Here is a 20,157-nt window from a genome sequence, read left to right as displayed (position 1 = left end):
TTCTGAGGGAAGTATATAGAAGGAGGGTCTGCACAGAGCAAATGATGGACTCTGAGAAACATCATTAGCCTGGAAAAAACACATGATCCCTATTTCCCTTTATTATTATGTATTATTAATATTAATATTAACATCAGTTTAATATTACTAATAACCCCCCATAGTCTGATACAAGATAGTGAAGATATATGGAAGTATTTATTACAATTGTATTTTTCAGTAGGCTGCACCTAGGGCAAGATGTGATTACCTCAGTCTGTTGCAGACCATATGGAGATAAGTAGTTTCACACACCTTCTCACTTGCCCACCCAAGGAAAGAGGTAGTCAAGAAATCCCTCAGAAGAAGGGATTTCTAGCGTTCAAGGCACATAAATAACCACTAATCCAGAAAAATTCCACTGCCAGTCCCACAGTTTTGTTTCAGGATTAGGTGTTCTGCTTGAGTCTTCCCCCTCATTTTCCATGTCCCTGATTTCTGAATTCCTTTTTCTTTAGCCTGCCTCTAGCCTCTCAATATTTTTTTCTGGAATTACCAAACCAAGAATAAACTTTTTCTGTCTACTGTATGTCTCTACTTCTCAAGAGGGGATCGTGCAAAAGAAGAGTTGGTGCCCTTCACTGCAGTTCCTTGAAGAAAGAGCAAAATGCTGTTAATTGCCTCAAAGCCTCTTTGCTTGCTAATGCAGGGACAGAGACTTCAGTTGCCATATACGAGGTTCATGTTCAGTAGTTGATCAATACAAGGATTTGATCGCTCAAAGATCTTGATTAAGTCACAAGCAGACTGGTGCTTTCAAGGTCTATAAATACAAATAAATGTATAAGTCTTTGCAGACAGGACAGGTTGTAGTCATAAACCTGTTTGCCAGTCATGTTCAATTTTAGGCCAGTAGCCATCTTAATCTATGGAGTGCAACACATAAGCATTATCCTTAATAAAACCTCCTTTCTGTTCTGCTAGCTTTATACAATCAGGTTTTCTATTTCTCACCTGACTGAGTTCTGCTGAACAATTAGCATTGGTGAAGTCTTTTGTTTCACACAAGTCACGAGTGAAATCAGGCACTTGGGGGGCCTTTTGGTTCGCCCTTCTTTTTCTTGTCCATGTAGTGAGAGAAGAGGTCCTAACTACTGCATGTTCCTATGGGGGATTTAAGATTAAAATTAGCATACTTCTAAAAATACACATTTTACCTTAAAATAACTTTGAAACCAAAGGTGTGTTCAGGACTTGCTCTTCACCTCTTTATTTTCAGAATTAGTGGAAAATAACTAACCGTGTCATTTAGGCTGACAGTTGTTCTGTTTCCTGAACTAGAGATAATGAAACAGCAGCAGGTGTTTATAAAACCTCTTCTGCAAGCTCGTTATGATATATGCAATAATTAGCTCTCCTGGGGATGTACTTCCCAGCAGCTTGCACAAGTGACTCACGCTGACTTCAGTGGGAGCTCCATGCAGAGAATTATGTCCCTTTATATAATCATGGGAAAGAAAAGCGCTGTCGTCTTTACTTAAGGAAGGCAACCTGAATCTCTCGATATAGCTGGCTATTTTTGTGTCATCCTCCCCTTTTACTCACTGCCACTGAATTCTGCCTACTCTTAATGTTCTTTCAGAGATTCTTTCCTCCCACCTCTCCCGTGGTGTTTGATTTCCACAGGCATCGTGGCCCGTGCTTTTCTCTTCAGGCGCATCATCCCCACTGAGGGTAGTATCACCCCAGAGATATGACAACAGAACTGGTTCCTCTGGCTCTGAGAGTCCTCTTGTCTCCTAAAGTCATCCCAGTAAAAGGTATGGGAGTTTTCTCCCACTCTTGCCTACTCTTGCTGTACATCACCGCAGCGGCTACAGTTTCGGCCGATCGGATCCTGGTGTCTGTTGGTGTGAGAGAGCTGACTGCCGCCCTGCGTTTCGTTTAAGCCTAAGCTGTCGTGCTTGCACTGTGCAGCTTGAGAGCTTGACATTTCAGGCATTGTATAAGCTGTGGATGAGTCACAGAGTCAAAGATTCCCGGGAATCTTTCCAGTACCTTCAATGGACTTTGACTCAAACCTCCAGTACCCTTGGCTGAAGCAGACGGTGTGTCTGCAGGAAAGCAGGCAGCCTGACGGACATCACTTACAGCTACGTGACGTCACTGACACCGACCTACACCAGTTGTTAGTGAAACAATACTTCTCACGTGTGCAAAGAGAGTTGCCATACTGAGTTCAGTCCAGTTGCTCCTTTATTCCATCATTCCATACCTGACAGTGAGGGATGTAAGTGGTAAAACAACAACAGGTAGATGTGGGGTAATTAATTTCTATTAAAATCTTCTCTCTTAAGCATTAGTCCCTGAAGCATGGGGGTTTTTTGATCTATTCACACATCAGCATGTATTTTTAAAATATTAACTCAAAGGGGGTGAAGTACTGTTGCAGTTTTGCATCCAACTGAAAAGGGGAGTGATAGACTGACTTCGGGGGGTGTCTCCCCTACAGCCAGGGCTAAACCACCACAAGTACTTTACTGGAGATTGGCTAAGTTGTTTCTACAGAAAAAAAAAAAGGAAATGCTAACATTGACTTCAAAGGTAGTACTGTAGAAGTCTATTTACCCACAACACAACCTTTCTGAAGTCATTGTGTATGTACACTTTAGGGTACTGGAAACCCTTTAACATCTGTGGAAGTATCACCAGATATTTCCTGTTTATGTAGAAGGAAAATGAACCCTGTTATTAAGGTCTCATCCTAATAGCTGACAGGAGGTAAATCATACAGCAATCTCTTCTGTACCTCTGAAACATGAAGGAAAGGTAGATACACCCTGTAAAGACCTGTATCGCTAAACAGACTACAGATACAGTTGCTGACTGTCTTCGAAGAGACTTGCCATGATTGCTTTCTTTTCACTTTCTTACTCTAATTTCTTCTTTTCCAGTAAAATGCTAGAAAGGGTGATAAAATTCATCAGTTCTTACTCTGGCTAGCTGAGGGTGCCCCTTCTTCTGGTTTTGTCAGCTTTGTCTGCTGGAGCTACTGACCCCCAGGCCAATGTGACAGGAAACTCTCAGGAAGAAAAACTCAGAACGTCTTTTTTCAAGTAGCTCTTGGACACGATGTAGAACTCAGGTTGAAAATGTGAATTGCTATATTTAAGTTTTTAAAAATGAATGGAGGTATCAATCTAAAACGAGCCATGGTACTGAGCACCAAAACCAAATTCTAGCTGAACAAAATGTTCATTGTGATCAACCGGTTTCACATGGTTTCTTTTCTTCTTTAAGCAACCACTTGCACGAGGAGCTCACTCACTGCTCACACACTCCATCAGGCTGATGTTTCAGTTATCCTCCTGGAGGGAAGAATGGAGGAGAAGCCTTGTTGAAAGTACAAACTTCATCTCCAAATCAACAGAGACTCCCTGACTCAGGAGCTTTCTCCTCCGGTCAGGTCAGCCACTGCCAACAGCTTCCTCTCCACTGCAACTAGGAGCGTGGGCTGGTCATGTCAGCCCATTGTCATACTGATGATGAAAGAAGAGGGAAAACTATTTGCATGTCTGTAATAAACTGCAAGGTCTGATGAAAAATCACCACCACCTTTAGAAAGAAATCTTAAGAGACTCTGCTGTTCTAGTATTTAAAAGAAATCAGATAACTTTCACCTTGTACTCTCCCAAATATTAATAGATTTCTTATTATTTTTAGAGACGAAAACAGTTAATGGTTTTTATTGGCTTCGGATGATTTTTACTAACTAGAAATATTTAGAATTGGAGTTTGCAATGTGCATCACATCTTTCTGTATTTATTTTTCTCAGGGAAAGCAAGGAAATGAAACAGAAAATATTGGTTTTGAACAATATATGTAACACCTCTGTCTGCATATATGCTGCCAGGTATATGATAACAAGGTACGGTATTGCTTTAGATTCTTCCCTTCCTCTATGTATGTCATTATAACCTTGGCTTGGTACCTCATGAGAAAATGTCCTTCTTGAGTGGTATTGCATTTTGCCAAGTACTCAAGTTTTAGGGTTTCTCCCACTTTGCTTCAAATCTGCTTTCTGCTTCTGATCTAAAAAATTACATTTCCTACCATATTACTGTGAGACCTCAATTTAAAAAGAGTTTCACATACAAATCTGCTTGCAGACAGTCAGGAAATATCGGTGCTGGTATGCAGTTATGGGACAAACAGAGTGAGGAGAAAAGGAGTTGCACTTTGTGAACCTGCATCTCTTCATTTCAAAAACGCTCTTGGGGGATTTCTTCAGAAATACACTCCTGTCTCAAGGCACAGTTTGCTTATAGCATGTGGTAGAGGTTGGCTGTTTACATGTTCCCTGTTCCTGCTTTAGAGTATAAGACCGTTTCTTCTGCTTCCTCTTGTGCCTCAAGACAAGCTGGTTCACTGATAGTCCAACTCTACATTCCCACCAGCAGGCACAAAAAATGAAAAAGAAGAGGGTTGTTATCCACTTCTTGCTGTTGAATGGCAAAAATCAGCTGGTGGTTAATGTGCAGATGTGCACACCATGGAAACATTATGGCCAGAAGAAAATTACAAAATAAACTCTGCTGCACTGTTTGGAGGCTTGTTCCTTGCCAGCAGAGCAGACGCTTGGAAACCCTCAAGTGAAGCTCTTCTGTGATGTTCCTCTCCACAGGAGACACTGCACTGCTCATCCCTTTTTTATTTTTTTCTGTCTTTTGACTCTGCATTTGCAGAAGAAGGTCTTAAATATCCAGCTTCAGTATGGTTATTTGGACCAGGCCCTGTGTGAAGACACAGTAGTGACATCTTTTTCTTTGCTGAAAAGAATTTGTTTGACATCTAAGCAGCCATTAATGTATATGAAGCACCACCTGTTGAATCGCTAAGTCCCATGGCTCTTACAGGGGCTCACAACTGCGGCTGAGACCTTTGCAACCCACCTCTTTCTGCCCAGGTGGCTGTCTCACAGGTAACTAGAAGCAGTCTGACTGTCAGCTGCCAGAGCTGCTGAGCAGCACAGCAAGACGTTGGGCTTACAGTAACCTGAAGTGCCCCTGCATGCTCTGCTCTCAGATTCACTGTTGCAGTGGTATGGGTTAAAAGACCTACTCAATCTGGACAGAGACTGAGCACTGTCCTCTGGCTGTACTTCTCGGTTTGGGCACCCCTATCTAAGACCAGACCTGTACAGACCCTTCAGACTCTCTCTCCAACTTCACTAAATCTTCTTGCTAAGTAGTCCTTTGAGGTTGTGTTTACATGTATAACATTTCACAGGTGGAGAAGCATTGTCTTCTGAGTGTTTCAAGGCTGCATTCATATTTTTTCAGCATTTATGGTTTTGGCTTTTTTCTGTCAACAGTGTAATATGTGGTAGAGAGCTTGAAGAAGCTTTCTGTTATTGTTCACTTGAGCCATGGTCCCTTTGTGCTTTCACCAGAATAGAAAAACACTGATTTCTAATGGCTCTGCATATGTCTGGTTGGAAAGAGAGAGAAAGCACCTTTAGCAGCCGGTGGTGGATTTCATGTATGTTGAAGCCGTCTGCATGATGATTTCAAGTGTTGTTCACACAAGTCGTGTAGAAGCTATTCATTTTAGATGTAGATCATGTTCTCCTGATGCAAGACAGGTTATATATGGTCCCATAGGCCATACATCATGATTCTTTCCTCTTTTGCAACTTTTTGCATACTTTTAGTTCCAGTACCTCTTGCAAAGAGATGCTTTTGTAAAGCAGGAGTACAAAACCGCAGCCACTTTATATATCATGGAAATCGAGTGATTAGCAGAATCAGGTTATTATTCTACTTTCTTCAATGTTGTGACTACATAACTCCATTTGCAGTGATCAGCCCATGTCAATACTGTAATAACATTAGCTACCATGAGTATTTAACCAGGGTTTCTTTTCTGATGTCTTTGTAATTTGATTTCACAGTGCTCAGGCTGTTAGGCATAACACGTTCAATAGCATCTGTCATCTGTTGTGCAGTAACTAAAACCCAAAGAATTGGTAGGCCACAGTCCAGAGCCTGTGGATAAAGTGAATTCTTTCTGTGGAATACAGGAAGAGAAGGAAGGAGTCTTAAGCCTCGAGAAAATATGCATAATCCTCAGAGTGTACTTCATGCTCCAGAGTGAAAGCTCACTGGAGTGCTTGCTTTCATTGCAGCGCTAACTCAAGCAAACTGCTATCCAAGCAAACTCATCTTAGCTTGGCAACTGTGAGTGCCGACACAGTAAGACTCTAGAGCTGCACAGAGTTACATTGCACAGTAGCTAAGATTTATGCTAATGTTACAAACATGTGATGACAGATCTGCCCAAAAATACTCCTTTCACTCCATTACCAGCACATCTCTCTCTTTTCTTCTGTGAAATCCCAGGATCAGCCATCTTGTTTCTCTAATATTCAACATTTTTTGCCAACCGTGTCTCTTTAGAAGCTTCAAGTAGTTCATTATCTATGACACCTTCCTTCTGGGACTGACAGCAGCAGGCAAACACAGTGACTCACATTTATCAACCCCTGCTCTCTGCAGAGGTGGTCTAAAGCAGTGAAGTGAAATGAAGCGAGTGGCTTCCTGTTTCACTGGTACACAGAAAAGCAGAATTGTGCCCACCCCATTACTCATACTGGGCTTAAAGGAACAGTTCACAGTCAAAGGTCTTCATATCTCATCAACAGTCTTCTGGAAACTCTGGTTGATAAAATCTTGTGCTAAGTCTTTCTTTCTTGTTTTCTTTTTTGCCTTTATACAGTATAACATAGCAATTTCCATGAGAGATTCCACTATTACAGGCTTGCAGCTCTGGAGCAAGTGTTTGTTTATTGCTTCATTCACTGAAGACTGTTCTGTGATTTTTATCATAAACACTATGATTTTTAGTATTCCTTGTTAGGGGGCGTGCAAAATTGTTCAAGGGCATATATTAAAATGTTTGACTGCAGTGAGGGCTTAATGACCAGAACATTTTGCACTTCAAAATGTCTTTCCTACTGTTTAGATTTCCTCTCAGTATGTTAGAAGGGTCTTTGTCTTCAGTTCTGCTTTATTCTTTCTCCTAGAAACCTCAGTCAGGAGTCCGTTCCAAGCTGCTGCTGTTAGCCAGCTCTGGACTCAAACCTTCAGGGGGATGTTGACTTTGATGGCAAGACTAACTGCCTGCCTGGGCAGTTTCTGTGGTCTCATTGGCCATGGTGGTCTCAGATGACCCAAGTAGTGTTTACAAATTACTAACCTGACAAGTGGTGAAAGTTCATCCTGACACATGAATGTACAGTATGACTACCAGAGCACATGCCTCTTTGTTACATGTCACAGTCCTAAGGCACCTTCCCTGGCAAGAAGTTACTGGCCACAGCCAGGAGCCAGTCTTCTCGACAAAATATGTCTGATTTCCTCTCTTCAGTGTCCCAAAGACTTGTAACCCCTCTTGTCAATAGATTTTATTTTTACTTTATACAGCTAATGGATTTTTAAATGACAAAATTTGTCACATCAGTTAATTCATTCTGGGGTTGTAGGGATTTTTTTGTTTTTTTTTTTTTTTTAACTGCAAATTGCTATTGTCCCTTCCCATCCCTTCCCTTCCTCCTTTCCTTTCCCTTTTCCTTTTCTGTCACTGCACCTGGAGAATACCATGTTTCACTGACCACACTGGCATTTGGAAGCAAATACGTTTGTAAAACAAACCCTAAAATCTGCTGAGTTTGTAACCAAAGCAGGTAGGGACATAGGCAGATCTATCAGAGTGTGTGAAGCAACTGTAACAACCTTGAGTCCTTCATGACAGAAAGTAGCAACAGTTTATGAAGCATTTTAGGTTAGTTTACTTCCCTTTTGAAGAAAATGTAGGTCTTCCTCCTCTCTAGTAATAACAGAAAATATCGGGACTGGAGATGAAACAGGTGTCAGGATCAGGACAGTCATTTGCAGGGAGCCAGTCTGGGGCTTTTCCCTGGATAGAATAGGTGCATCACAGGGTATTTGGGCTCAAGTAAATTGCAAATTTGGAATTGAAAACTCCAAGCAAATATAAAAGGCAGCAAATTCCTGATGAGCTGCTTTCTGTTTTGCAGAAACAGACTCGCAGATTTCATACAGTACCAGTGAAGACACCCAACATTGTTACCTACAGAGTAACAGAAGGTAAAAGAGATTAAAGCCAAATATATATCTTTTTTTCATTATTAGGCAGGAATGCTAAATCTGTCAGTAACAGAAAGTGTACCAGTGCTCACAGGTATTTCTGTTTTCTGGAAAGATACCAAATGGTATACTCAGCTTTTATACTTTCATTCAAAAACTAATTAGGATTTTTTTTCTGTTAAAAACTAAAACTACTAAAATATTTTTCAGCCCATAAAATGAGTAATTTATAACCCAGAGTTAAAAAAAACCTCAAAACACCCACAGATTGACAAGCTCTCTAAGCCTCTGTTGCTAATATGTAACAAATCAGTACCAATAAATATCAAACTCCTTCACAAGCTTGCTTTTAAAAGCTGGAGTTCCTATCACTGGGAACAAAGCATCACTCTTTTGAACACCAAATCATAGTTCTGTCTTCTCCACAATAATGAGGAATAAGTGTGCATCTTCCTTGTGGAAGTTGTCACAGAAGATAGGTCCATGGCTAGGGCTGTGATTTTGGAATTTATTTTACTTTCTAATATGTTTACTGTATTCCAACCCAGCTCATTAATTAGAGGTGCTTGGAGTAAAAATCACTTCCCAGCTATATGGTTTTGCTTGAGGAGATGGGATTTCAGAGTTTTTCAATGTTTGATCTCCAGTTACTACTAAGAAATTACATGAAACAGACTTCCTGGAAACTATGATAATCTGAAGGGAGGGAAGGTAGCCTTGGATCTTATTATGGTGTTTCATGTTCCCACTGGAAGAGACACGAAACAATCTGTGAAGAACTACCTCCTGCACCAACTAAGACACATATGCTACTGCAGCCTGAACAGACCTCTTCCAAAATGACATTAAAAGCAGCCTATGGTATCAGCGTTGTGTGATTTACCCAAGCTGGCTATTTATTGGGCTTTGGCTGAAGTTACCACTTCTCCTCCAGTGTGGTGTACTAAGGAACTGAATCAGTCTCTCTTTATTTGAAGGAAACTGAATTTCATTGTCCTTCAGAGGATCCCAGGATTGCAACCTTCTTGGTTAAAAAGTCCTCTCAGTCTAGGCAGTGGCACAGGAGCACAGGGCCTGTAACAGTAGCAGGTCCTCTGCAGAGGTAGTACTGGTGTAAGAGTTGACGTCTTAAGACAAAAAGGGAACTTGCAGCCAGTGGTGTTAGTGGCTGTCCTGTCTTCACTGGGAGCAGGAGTAAGGAGCAACTCAAGAGCTACTATTTTCCTGTACACTTAACTTTTAAATAAGTAACTGGAGCCTAAGGTGGCAAGTTCTTGCATGTATGTATTTGCTATGTATGGAAAAGCTGCTGCCACTTGTATCTTCTTGAAATCCGTAACATGGCTCCTGTTGTCTTCAGGGGGAGCAGAGGCCAAAGCTGCAAATCCTATCGGATAATTACAAGTGAAACAAAGAGTTGCACTATGCAGCGAAACCCCACATGGCTGTGATTCAGGAAAGCACTCAGTGTTCTTTGCCAGGGAAGTAAATCATGTAGCAGCAGGAGACACTTTCAATATTTTACATGCTCCTCGGGAAAACTAAACACAATTTGACTGTGCAGGTTTATGTATTCCATACCTTCATGGAATTTTTCCTCCTTTGAGGGTTTGTTTTGGTTTTTTAATCACAAAGGAAAGAAAAAAAAAAAAATCTTGTTCCTTCTTTCAATATGTTTCTGTGTGCATTTGTTTCCACAGCTGAACCCCAAGAAGACAACAGCTGTTGTGAGTGTATAGTCATATTGCCCAGCTAATTACTGGTTTTAAATGGACTGGTTTCCCCCCTCCCCTCCTCCTTCTTGCGAGTTCAGTGTCAATGACACTGTTAATAAATTCTTAATGAGCAAGCCTGTTATACAAATGTTGGGTAAACTAGCTCTTCTTTTGTATTCAAAGTGTAGCCCAGGATTAAAATGTACCATGGATAGAACAGTAGCTTCCCTTAATGTGTCTCAGCCTACCCACTCTGTGCTGAAACGAATATATCCTGCTTTTCATTTGATGCATCCTGTTGTGTTAAATGTACCATACTGATCTAAAAGTGGCAAATTCTGTGGGTGCCCAGAGTTGTTATCAGAGCCAGACACTGCACGCATGCAAGACATGCCTCCACACAGCTCCCCCAGATAGAAGAAAAAGAAATGTGCAAAATGATCTCACTTGTCCTTTCAAAACAGGTTTCTAATAATTTCCTTACAGAAGGCCACTGAAAATACATTTTTTCCCATTAAAATTGACAATCCATTCCTCATTTTTTCTGTAACGGCTCCTGGTGTGATCGTAGTTAATCAGGGAATAACAGTGGAATCTGTAAGGAATTTCTAAAATTAGCTGGAAATCCTTACTTTTAAGTACTATTCAGGATCACCTATCAACATTCATTTTCAAAGATTTGCTGGTGGTTTTTCCCAAGGGTTTCTCCTACCCACCCCCCCATTTGTGGTGTTTGTTGAGGTTTTAAGAATGCAATTCTTAAAGGTAGAGTGTTATATTTAAGAATCACTAACCAGAGGTTGAAATCTTCTGAAAGCCTTTACCAGATAACCTCTGCCAAGCAGAGCTGGCAAGTGGATGGGGAAAGGGGAGGAAGAAATGAAAAATGGGCAGCCTGCAGATTTTTCAAGCACACTCTGTGTTTAACAGTTTGAAGGGTAAATTAAACCTAACTCCTTCAGCAGTGTGGAATTTTTAAGCAAGTATCTTTTTTATGGTAAATTTAAATTTTTTAGTAACTGACATGTGTCATCAGCTATCTTTTTGGTGGAGAAGTCCGGCTGTATTGTGGCATTAGACAGCCTCAGAATACAAAGAACTACTTAGCTCCTGTTTACTGCTGGGGAACAAAGGCTGTGTAAACTTCTGCTTACCGTACCAGGGTCCCACAAGCCATGAAAAGAAATGAAATTTGCTTTAGAATTCTGATCGTTTCCAAAAACATTAAATAATCATCTTTTCTTTAGCTCTCTGTTTTCTGAGACTTCAGCACTTTCGTTTTCTGTGCTTTGATCTGCAACTCTGAGAATGGGAGTAATTTTAAAGGGGAAGTGGAGTTTCTTTGCTGACCACATAAATGCAAGAGCTGGGCTTTTATGAAAGATAATGTAATATTGTGAAACCAGTCATGAACCCATCAGAACTGGCATGCCTGAGAGGACTGCCTTAGAGAAGGAGAAGTACCAGGTGGAATGAACAGAGTGAGGGGGGGATAAATAATTCTGAGCTCTGGTATTGCATCTCAGCAGCAAAGTACCTGCTTCCAGAGTTCAGCCTAATTGCTCTTTTTTCTTGCAGGCATCAAGCAAATGTTTTCCTCCATGCAACCTTTTAAATGTGATTGGCTTCTCTGTATTGCTGGGCAGAAATGTGGCTTATTTACCTAAGGTGAGTCTATCTGATGATTTCTACCCACTTACCACCTGTACCCTCCTCAAAAGTTTTCTTTCTGTGGTCTTCATCTAAAAGATTTGGCACTCATGTTTCTCTAACTCTAAGATATATCTCCATTAAATATGCTGTAGATGTGACAACGTGCTGAGGATATGCAGTAACAGAGATACACACACTTCAGACCCATATGCAGCAGCAAGAGCTGTGGATCAGACAGGGAAAGAGCTTTTCCTTTCTTTTAGGTGATAACCCAGCTGCTGTTGTCATTGCAAACGCTGGAGCGGTGCCTTTGCAACTCAGTGTGTAAGCCCTGCCAACCTATTGGGTAAGCTGTTTAGCATGGACTCTGATTAACTTTTGTTCAAATTTAACTTTCTCTTGGAAAACTTAGCTGTTTGTTTTCTGTTGTTGCTGCAGTTGTGGTTAATATCTTGAGATGAAGGTTAGAAAAGTGAATGTCTGAATGATTTTATCGATACGGATTTTTGTTTGGCATCAGCAAGCTCTCTCTATTCATGACTCCCCACAGCTGAAGCAGCCAGATGTGTGGGTACGTGCAAGGTTTTTCAACCACACAGGCTTTTGCACAATAAATCCATTACTGCTGATTGCTTCCCTTTCCCTAAAAGGCCCCGCTTTTTCACTTCATTTTGCTATCTCTGACTCTAATTCAGTAAATAGCTTTTAGTAAAATCCTAAAGAGTAGGACATTCGTGCATTATATAATTTAATGCCTAAGTCACAGCAGATGAACTTGTTAAGGGTGAGTCATGACTTTATTGCCTGTGTCTTCTAGATCTAAAATGGATCTTTGTGGGGGTTTTTTGGTTGGATTTTTTTTTAACTCCAATTTACTTTATTCTGTTGTGAATGACAGATGCCTTGTCTCTTTTATGACTGGGAAGACGTACTGTATGGAGAAGACATTTTTAGTTGTACTTCCTTATTGCTCCCTCTGAAACCTCAAACTTTTTTTGGTAAATGTATGTTCAGTATACATTCTTTTACCAAGGAGAGCCTTTCTTAGCATTTTTCAGCAGGTCTCAATGTGACTCATGCCCACCTTGCAAAGCAGGGACAGTACCCCTGGAGTCAGGGGGTCCAGCTGCCACTGATGCCATGTCAAAGAAGAGCTGGGACTGGGAAGCATGTGTGGTACAGTATCTTGGTGGTAGAACATCCTCCTCTCTCAAAGGCATAATTTTAGTTTCCAAATTATAAGACATTTTATGGAGATTTATCACCTTGGGCTTGAAACAAAAGTCAACCTTCTCTCACAACAACTTTGGAGTGTGGCAACTGATGGCAGCTAGAGGGAGAAGTGATTTCCCCCATGACCTCAACTATTTATTTGATGCATTTACCAGCACGAACATTCTCAGCACCCGAAGCTTCTTGTCATGACTAAGCTGTTACAACACCTCCCTGCTAGCAGAAGAGTTCTTCCTTCCTCTCTGTGTCCCTTCCACTGCTCAGTCCCCAGCTCTCCCTTCTGCCTGCTGCTACTTATGGGACTGCTCTGCAGAGAAGGACCTGGGAGTCCTTGTGGACAACAGGTTCTCCATTAGCCAGCAGTGTGCCCAGGTGGCCAAGAAGGCCAATGGTATCCTGTGGTGCTTTAAGAAGACAATGGCCATCAGGTTGAGGGAGGTTATTCTCCTCCTCTACTCTGCCCTGGCGAAGCCAGTTCTGGGTCCAGTTCTGGGCTCGACAGTTCAAGAAAGACAAGGAACTACTGGACACAGTCCAGCAGAGGCTACAAAGAAGAGTAGGGGACTGAAGCTTCTCTCATGTGGAAAGACAAAGAGAACTGGGTCCATTTGGCCTGGAAGACTGAGGGGGAAATCTCATCAACACTTATAAAAACCTGAAGGTTAGATGTCAAGAGGATGGGGCCAGACTCTCTTCAGTGGTGCCCAGCCACAGGACAAGGAACAATGGGAACAAACTGTAACACAGGAAGTTCCATTTCAATATGAGGAAAAACTTCTTCAATGTGAGGGTGACAGAGCACTGGGAAAGGCTGCCCAGAGAGGCTGTAGAGTCTCCTTCTCTGGAGTCATTCAAAACCACCTGGATGTACTCCTGCGCAACCTGCTCTAGGTGATCCTGCTTTAGCATGGAGCTTGGACTAGGTGATCTCCAGAGGTTCCTTCCAATTCCTGCTGTTCTGTGAATCTGTTACTGGTCAGGGAGCTGAGGCAACACAGTGTCTTGGTGGTACTGGGCCAGAAGAGGGGGAAGGAAAAGAGAGCTGGGGCACAGAAGAAGATGCTGTCCTCTTTTGATGGTTCTGAGATCAACTCATGCCAAAGCCATAGGGTATATAGCTTCACCCAAAGTTTCACTTCTCTCATCTCTTGGGTGGTTAATGAATAAACTTTTCACATTGCCACACAATACATGAAAATGTTTTTTAAAGACTTGGGAAGTGCAACTAGATGATAATGAGATTTGAAGACAAGTAATAGGTTCCTCTTCAGGGAAGAAGTTGTCACACTTCTCAAGATCCCAGCCTTTTTTACAGTCTCTCCAAATATATGCTAGAGCAAGAGACAACATAGCTTTTTCATGAAGTGGGCCTACCAGATCCCTCAAGACAAAGTCTGTGAGTCAACCTCTTACTCATTTCCATGGACATGCCAAGGAGTCTGTTTTTTAAGGCATGTATCTTCCAGGCATATAATGCTATCAGAAATAATTGTAGTGATGCAGCACGCTCTCCAAAACAAGCCAGCATTTGTTAGTTCCCTGGACACAGTTGGCAGTGTCCTTTGATTAGAGGGCTGAGTCAAAATTCAGATTATGTCTATGGATACAGGAGTAGCCATGCAATATGGTTTGCTTTTCCCAGGAAACATCCTGCTGCTTTTTCTCCCTCTACGTGCCTCTTATGCATCTTTGCCTACTATGATATGCCCTTCTAAAATTTTAGGGACTGAAATTGCTCCTCAGCTATTGGACCTTCTGTTATCTCTACTGTAGTGTTTTTCCCTCAGAAAAACAGCCCATTCAGCTCATGACAGATCAGTTCATTCCAGCCTGGCCCAGTTACTGTTTGCCCACATTTCACTTTCCATAGTCAAGGCTAGTGATTATTTTCCCACCTATCTCTTGTCCAGCAGCACACAGGAAACAGGAAAAGTCTAAGCATAGTCCACAAAAATCATACCTGAAGCCCCTCATTCCTCACTGAGAGTTTATGTAGGGGTACAAAAGAGTTGCCCAAGGCCTCTAGACATTTTGCATAAAGCAATGAGCTAAATATTTCTAGTTCACATGTGCAAGTGGAACAACATTGCAGGAGTCTACAACTGATCACCTACATCCTTGAGGACCAGAGCTTGGTGTGCTGAGGGGAAGAATGTTGCCCCTTGTGCTTGCATACACTTTATGGACTTTGTGAGGCCTTTGTAAAAAGGGTGATTCTGTTAATGTTTAACCAAGTCAACAAGACTGGGAAAACTGTTAATGCTGCATTTCCCAGAGAGGACAGCTAGGGTGATTTGTAAAATGATGTGCAATATCCACATGCTTATACAGACTATTCCCAAGACAAAGTAGACAGAGTGTCACAAGTGGTGAGCAAGGCTTCCTGACTCACTGCACAAATTAATACAGTCAGGGGAACATCCTTGTAATGATTCCTTCTGAAAATAGTGTTCTATGAGGACAACATTCACCCCGATCATGGTAGGCTTGATGTCATCTTTGCTTGCCTAGACTTGGGGTGAGAGCAATAACTTGTGCCAGAGAGACCTTGACTCAGGAACAGCCAGCTCCCTGCATGTTGTTGTGTTGACTGGACACTTTTGTTATGCAAAGTCTAAATCATGTGTAGTGCAGGCAAAGAAGAGAACTGGTTTGCACTGGGATGTGGCCCTATGGCTTTCAGTCATTATCATCATTACAGACTCATCTCTGAAAAAGATGACTGCTTTGCTTATGGCCACTGCCTAAGTGCTGGTGGCTGCATACTAATGACCACCTTGTTCCCTACCCTTGCATCAGAGAGGCAGATTGGCTTCACAGAGTTAGAAATCTATTGAGCGTCAGAGTGACTAAAGAGGGATGTGGGTTCTGCTGGAGCAAGGCAGCAGAGCCTGGAGAACTGTTTTTGCTGCCTCTCATGTTGTGTTTTGGCTGTTAGGCTGATTACAGTTAGTCTGTCGTGTACACAGCTGCTATGGGAGTTCATATGTAAATACTCACTAAAATAAATATTACAGCTTTGATAAATGCACCTATTCTCAATGAACCACACCACCTAGCATAAAATAGCACAGATACTAAAAGCTGAGACAATAAATAGAAATTTATCCTTTTGTGTGCACAGTAGGTGTCTGTAAACTTGTCACTTTTGCCATGATAGTGGTATCTATACCATAAGCAGACTATAGGCCAGCACACTGCCAGCACCGTGGAGATGAAGGAAAGCAAGGTTTTCTTCAGGACAGTTGGACTTAAAAATGAGAATTTAATCCTTAAACAAGACAGACATGAACTTGGATTTATTCAGCAATGCTTCAGAGGCACCTCCGTTTATCTGCCACAGAAGAACAATGGGCTGCGGGAGTCAAGGCCAGAGCTGTGTTTGCCCAGTGTAGCTGTCACGCAGGCAGAGATCTCTCAGTCCTGGGGCTCTGCAACTCCTTGTTCCTCTCATTCTCTACAGCTCAGTATTACAAAGCGATGGAGCAACTCTGTCCATGCTGAAATCTCTCAGCTTCCATGGAAATTAACTGAAGTGGAAAATAGTGAACACTTTCCAAGAGTTACTTGACACTCTGCAAGCTGAAGCTGTGGCAGTTTGTCATTTATTTATCTTTCATTTGCATGTTGACCATCTTGCTGAATGGAACCTGGTGTGTACTTACACTAAGGCCTCTCTGAAACAGTCCAGCATTAGGATGCAGTGATGACATCTCAATCTACATGAAGGTGCACCTGTCTAGTGAGCATATGCTCTGCAAAGCCCAAGCTGGTCTTTATCATTCTGAAAGGCTGGGCCTAAACCATCATGTTCCACTTCTTTACTGGGGGCTGTCAAATAAAGGTGCTCATAAAGTGACACTCTTGAATTTATGATAAAATCTTATAAATGGAGGTGATAATTACCTGCATATTGTAATTGGTCACTGGCACTCTTATGTTCCCTTCAGACAGCTGAATCCTTTTAAAAGAATAGATATAAAGTTTATGATATCTGATGCTCGCCACAAGCTGGAAAGTTTGGAAACTGAATCTCAGGACCTGTGCCTACTGAAGTCTGACCAAGGCTTTGTGTCTTTGTTACATTTACTTGATCCATGGTTCAAATTACAGCTCAGAAACTGACCACATAATGCGATAAAAGAGAAGTTTATCTGCAGCAGCCATAACCTTTGCATCTCTTGTGCCTCATCTCTCCCTGGGTGAATTGGCATCACCTGACAGGATACAAATGAAAAAGGAAAGGAACTGCTTCCAAATCTTTTACCCAGCCAAGAGCCATCTTTGCTTGAAATTACCCTACTTCTGTTTCCCTTTTCTTTTCTAGAAACACTTGCAAAAGGGGTTTTGTTTTACTCACCTATCAGGGAGGTTTTTGCCACAGATCAGTTTTAGATAAACTCACAGGCAGGCAACTGCATAGCAGAAATAACACATATGATTTAACTGGCGAGTCACATGCAACAAATAATGAATTATGGATAGCAGAAGTCAAAAGAGAAGTCACACGCCCAATGCAGCATTTAAATCCTGTTTACAACTTCAAATGAGGCTGCCTAGATTCAGTCCTTTGCATATTGGACAACAACACTGCAACCTTAACCTGGTTTCCCTGAGCCAGAAAGGAATGCCACGGATTTCTCTCTCCATATCTTGCTTCCCAGCCTGCTGAAGAGAAGAAAAAAAAATGAAATTAAAAAAAATTGATAAATGTCCTTTAGCTGAAGGTTTAAAAAAGAGCAGCCATTGGCCAGTGCTCGCTGTAGAGGTCCTGGCAGGAGCTGCCACCTTTGTGGGAGGGCTGAGCGCAGAGAAGAAGCGACAGGCCCAGTGAGAGGCAAACTGCAGCAGCACCTCCGCCCCCACTCCCTGCAGGCCCCACAGCTGCGTGAGGCGCACTAGGGCCCCTGCTTACGCTGAGTGCATCTTGTGGTTAAGTGAACGGCTTTAGCTCCCCAAAAGCCTCCGTTTGGTATTTCTTGTAAATGTTACGATCACACTTACTGAATTCGTGTGTGGGCATGGGCAGAAAACACACATAGCAGGCTTTCATTAGTGGAGTCTGAGGCTGGGAATAAAAGTATCAGCACAGAATGAGTTATGGCCCCTCTTTGGGACCAGGGTTGTGTCTTTTGTATCTAGCAATCAGCTAAAATACGTAGTTGTTTTCTTGCATGGTCTGGCACAGAAATTGGTGTGATACTGATCTAACACAACCTTTCTCTTAAGGGTCATGCTGTTCAACATCTGCTCTGCACATACCAGCCTCTCTCTCTTTGGCACCAGAGGCAGAGCTGGATGATGCAGGGAGTTCATTTAAGCAAAAGCAGGAAGGCAAAACCAGCTGATGTTGTGTTTGGACCATGTTGTGTCCCTGGTTACTTCCTCTGCAGATCAACTATCAACCCAAACTCTTTGACATCCCTTCTTCCCAGTCCCATCACTTCCAGCCAGCTTCACTGCTTTCTCTTCCACTAGTCCTTCATCCATGGTTTACCACCTTCAGCCTTTGTTTCCCACTGTATTTCCATTCCTTTCTCAGATAAAATTGCGATGGTCTGTTGCCTCCGCTCTCCTTCTACTTTTTCCTATCTGCAGCACAACTGCCTTTGAGCAAAGACTGCCTTACTGTGAGTTTGTGCAGGGCCTGCCACACAAACATCCCAAATGCAATCTGAATCCTCTTGGTGTTGCCCAACCACCCCATACCCTGTACAGGGACAGCACTGCCGTCCTTCACACAGATGATTTTCACCCCTGCTGTAGACACTGTCTCTGAAGGCCCAACTGGACTCACAGCTTGTATGAGAGCTGCCTGGTGATGAGCATCTTCTTCAAGCAGTAATTAATTCTGTGACAACTTCCTTAAGTGCTCACCTCTCCCTTTTACCCCACCTCTGCTCTCTAGCACCTCTGTGGCTTTTCCATGCTGTACCTCCAACAGCCAGTGGAGCAATGCACTGTTTTCTCGCCTAAGCCTTTTTTGGGCTCAGTGGCAGCTCCAGGTGTAATTTCCTTGTGCTCTTAGGCTTGCTGATGCAAAAGTGGCACAGGAGGAGCAGGGAAGAGCTGCCCTATTTCTCAAAAGCGAGTGAGCAGAGCTGTCCCAGGCTGGTGTCTCTTTCTACTCCAGCTTGTGAGCCTGTTGCCTGCTGCTTCCTGCCCTGCCCAAGGCAAGGGAGCTGCCTGCCTCCCTCAACAGCCCCAGCTGGCCCAGCTTGCCAGAGTAGTGCTGGGAGACAGGGGTGAGCAGCACCTTCCACAGCACCTGCAAGCTGCAGAGCCAGCTCTGCCTCTCACCACCCAGCACTGCGGGCTGGCATTGGTGCTGGCTGCTGTTCATCGCCTGTCTGCTGGCTTCTGGAGCAAGACACAGGCTCCTGTGAGACATCCCAGCAGCCTGATGCCAGCTGATGCCAAGGAGATATGATAGACTCCCCCAGGGCTGAGGAGACACTGAGGCACACGCAGGAAGCAGAGCAGGGTCTAATTCACCCAGGAACACAAAGCAGAGCACTTAAAATCCCCAGGTGTTTGATGTCCATTAAAATCAACCAAGACAGTAGTGGCTGCTTTCCAGCTCATACTCTGGTAATGTGCTGGGACTTGGGGGGAGGGGGGGGAGGGGGGGAGTGTCTTAAAGCAAAGAAACATGCTAGGGATGGGTCTGTTAGAAATGATTCCTGAGGGCTGATGCTCATGTAGAAAAGGCAGAGGGATGCCTCTTCTTCTGAGGCCCATTCCAGAAGACTTTCCGGTTCTTCATGGAGACTTTGCACCTGTTTGTCATCCTGCCCCTGTAAGCAGCTGCCTGGCTCTTGCTGTTGCCTGGATCTCTTCCAGGTCCCTTTTCTCACTGTGGGGAGATCAGGGGATTTGGAGGGGCTGCTGGAAACTGCGTTTGCAAAAGCGGCTCCTTATATCCTCTGCTCCTGACTAGCCACCAACCAGAGGTAGAAAGTTGTCCCCTTCTTGCCATAGGAAGTCATGTGAACCCTGTGCCAGCCCTGCACCTCTGCTGCATGGTTGATTTTAACAATTCCGCTCCTTTGCAGGGCAGAGTCTCAACCCAGAGCTGCCTCTGGAACCAGAGGTCACCAACCCCTGGCTGGGAGCAGTCAGCCACCCACCAAGGAGCCTGAAATGCCACAGGGAAGTGAGGCTGGGTACTGCTCAGAAAGGCAGGCACTGCTGTAAGTGAGGCATGCTTTGCTTTGCTTTTACTCATGGCATGCTATCACTCAGACTGTGGCCTTATTGAGTAGTTTAGGAAAATTAATACTTTTGGTCAGCACTAGCCAGCTGATCCATTCATATTTGGAGGGAAATTTCATGCTGGAAAATGCATGTGTAGTTATCTGACAAAAAGGAAAGAAAGGCAAAACTTTTCTCTACTGCAGAGAATGAA

The 20,157-nt window shown here is 43.0% G+C and overlaps 1 long non-coding RNA gene across 1 annotated transcript; it reads left to right on the top strand.

Annotated features, from left to right (window-relative positions):
- Positions 1 to 11,314: 11,314 nt before the first annotated feature.
- On the top strand, positions 11,315 to 19,836 carry LOC311190417. Its single transcript, XR_014617211.1, has 4 exons — positions 11,315 to 11,330; positions 11,442 to 11,531; positions 11,780 to 11,862; positions 19,805 to 19,836. It is a non-coding gene; the product is annotated as an uncharacterized lncRNA (long non-coding RNA).
- The last annotated feature ends 321 nt before the right edge of the window (positions 19,837 to 20,157 follow it).

Source organism: Gallinula chloropus, assembly GCF_964237585.1.
Source record: "Gallinula chloropus genome assembly, chromosome: 3".
NCBI lineage: Eukaryota > Metazoa > Chordata > Aves > Gruiformes > Rallidae > Gallinula > Gallinula chloropus.
This window is presented reverse-complemented; position numbering and strand designations above follow the sequence as displayed.